Below are 3,497 nucleotides of genomic sequence, written 5' to 3' on the forward strand. Positions count from 1 at the left end.
GAGTGAGGCAAAGATATTTTTTAAAAATCAGTGTATTTGATATTTACATACTACTTTGGTATAGATAAAAATTAATTTAAAAAGAGAAAAAGGACACAGTCACAAAAATTACAGTAGATAAAGATTGATGGAGTTGTCTCTCTTCCAGGAAACTAAGTACAAAACCACGCATACCTAGCGATATACTGGCAAAAGTTTTCCACTTCAGGACAGAAAAATAAAATTTTGAGAGATTGAGGCAGAAATATAAACAATTAAACTAAACCAAAATGATTTTAAGGAAAAGTAAATAAAAGCTATGACCCAAGAATATTGTGTCCTAAAAATGGTCTACCTTGTGTGAAATCAATAGCAATTCAATTTCAAATATTTTTAAATTTGCAAAATATTATCCATGTACTTACTGTGAAAAAATGTATATTCATATTTGATATAGTTGATGGCAAATTTTACAGTTTTAGTAGCTTATTTGTAGAGAAGATTTTTCATGTATTCAAAGTACATAAGGGTAAGAGGAAGAACCAACATTTAAACTTGTCTGTTTGACGTTAATCATTTTTACCAGGTGGAAGCATTATCCTAGGAGCTTGGCAATATCTCTCCCACCTCCTCCTTTTCTTTTTTAATTTTAATTTTTTTATTTTAAAGATGTGGGGTACAATTCAGGTTTAGATATACAAATGTTCATTTTGCAGGTACCCTTCTCCTCTTCTTTTTCATCTTTTTATGTTTCTTTTTTTCTGCAAAAATGAAAAAAATTCTGTAACAGATTCTTGAGCAAGGACTTCCAAACTTAAAATACACAAGATTATTAATCTTTCCTAAGAAAAGAAGAAGAGAAATAATCTATCCATTTTTTCCCCCAGTGAAACCACAGCAACAGCAAAAGGGACAAAATTTGTGTGCTGAACACAACTGGATTCTGGGGATACAATGAGTAATAAGACTGACGTGATTCTGCCCTAATGGAGGGCACATTTGAATGGGGAAGATAGACAAAGAGACAAAGAAAAAAAAATAAACAGAAGTATTAGGTTATAATAACATCCAAGAAGAACACAAAGAAAAGACGACTGAAAAAAAATGATGGAGACCATGGAAATTACTTAAAACTGGGTGGCCAAGAGAACCTCTCTGAGGAAGCAAGATTTAACTTGATTCATGGTGGGTGAGAATGAGCTAGCCACGTGCTAGCCGGATGGGAGAAACAGAGCTAGGAAAGATTTACTTAAATGGATGGTGTCCAAGCAGATGTAACCCACAGAAATTACAAGTCTTGTAATTATCTTTTTTGCATTGGCTAGAAAGGGTTGAATACATGGCTTCAACATTGTTGTAAGTTGAATTTTGTGATCCCTCACCAAGTTCATATGTTGAAATTCTAACCCTCAGTACTTCAAAATATGACCTTACTTGGAAACAGGGTCATTGGAGAGGTCATTAGTTAAGATGAGGACATTGGGTGGGCTCTATCCCACATGACTGATGTCCTTAGTAAAAGGGAAAATTTGGACACAGAGGTAGACACACATAAAGGGAAGTTGATGTGAAAGATAAATCTTTCTAATCCAGTAAATATTATAAGTATAGCATTTCTTTTGTCTGTAAAAAAAAGAAAAGGAAAATTAGGTTGGACATGGTGGCTCATGCCTATAATTCAGCAATTTGGGAGACCAAGGTTGGAAGATTGTTTGAGCCCAGGAGGTAAGCTTGGGAGACATAGCGAGACCTTGTCTCCACAAAAAAATTAAAAAATTAGCCCAGCATGGTGGCGCATGCCTGTAGTCCCAGCTACTTGGGAGGTTGAGGAGAAAGGATTGCTTAAACCCAGGAGTGTGGGGCTGCAGTGAGCCACGATTGTGCCACTGCACTCCAGCCTGGGCGATGGAGTAACTATAACTCAAAACCAAAAACAAACAAATAAAAAAAAGCCAAACAAAGCAAACTAATTACAGACAAATACGCCAATTTTGTAAATCATACTTGGTTACCACATTAAATTATTAAATCATTAAATCTATATTTTCTTGACTAAAGAATGATATTTATAATCAATCTTAACTGACAATATAATTTTTAAAAGGTAAAGGTAGTATTTTCTTAAACAACGTTAATCCTAGCTATCGCAGTTGTTATTTTAATGTATTCAAATTAAAAGAGTATATCTATTCAAATTAAAAGTGCACTTTCTCTATAAGACTGGGTAACAAAAATAAGACATTTTTTAAAAAGATGATTTGGACTGTTCAACATACAAAAAAATCACAAATGTTTGAGATGATGTATATCCTAATTACTCTGATTTGGTCATTACACATTGTGTATATGCATCAAAATATTTACCTGCATCCCATGAACATGTGCAGTTACTATGTATCAAGAAAAATAATAAGAAAAGTAAAAAAGACATTTTTTAAAAAATCAGAGTCTCACTCTGTCACCCAGGCTCACGGCCTCTGCAGCCTCAACTTGCTGTGTTCAGGTGATCCTTCAGCCTTAGCCTTCCAAGTAGCTGGAACTACAGGTGCACACCACCACACTCAGCTAATTATTTTTTTGATTTATTGTAGAGATGAGGTCTCACCAAGTTGCCCAGGCTCATCTCGAACTCTGGGCTCAGATAATCCTTTCATCTCAGCCTCCCAAAATGTCAGAACTACAGGTATGAGCCACTGTGCCTGGCTAAAAGACATTCTTAAACAACAAGTATGTACTTATATACATAGGATAGATTCAAGTTGAATTGTTAGGGGCATGGGTGAGGTGTGCTTAGAGATTTTAATACTTGGAATATACCTGGAACTTCTCCCACTCTGCTTTTTCCATTCCTTCTATTTCTCTATTTATTCCAAAATGAATACATGAAGTGGCAAGCAGAAGGAATCCATCACCCATTTGTAGTAAAAACATCTAGGAATGCCCCCAATTTGTTTTTTTAAGAGACAGGGTCTCACTGTCACCCAGGCTGGAGTGCAATGATGAGATCATAACTCACTGCAGCCTCAGCTGTCTGGGTTCAAGCAATCCTCCCACCTCAGCCTCTCAGGTAGCTGGGACTAAAGGTGTATACCACCATGCCTGTATAATTTTTTAAATTAAATTTTATAGAGACAGGATCTCGCTATTTTGCCCAGGTTGGTCTCAAACTCCTGGGCTCAAGCAATCTTCCCACCTCAGCCTCCCAAAGTGTTGGGATTACAGGTATGAGTCACCAGCCCCAGAAAATGTCCTAAGTTTGCTACGTTTCATTCTACCTTTCTAGTTATTCACAGAATAAAAAAGGTGCAATAGGTATGCACTCCTTCTAATGTAATTGATTCTTGTTTTAGAGTGGTAGTCTTTTTTTTTAAATTGTGGGGTACAGTTAAGGGTTAGGTATACAAATATTCATTGTGCCGGTACCCTTGTTGATGAGGTGTGCCCCCCATTCTCTAGACATTGACTACCATTAATCCCACCTCCCTTCCCCTCCCTGCCCCCCCATAGTTTCCCGCCAC

Source organism: Carlito syrichta, unplaced genomic scaffold, assembly GCF_000164805.1.
Source record: "Carlito syrichta isolate Samal-C Ts95f unplaced genomic scaffold, Tarsius_syrichta-2.0.1 Scaffold315831, whole genome shotgun sequence".
NCBI lineage: Eukaryota > Metazoa > Chordata > Mammalia > Primates > Tarsiidae > Carlito > Carlito syrichta.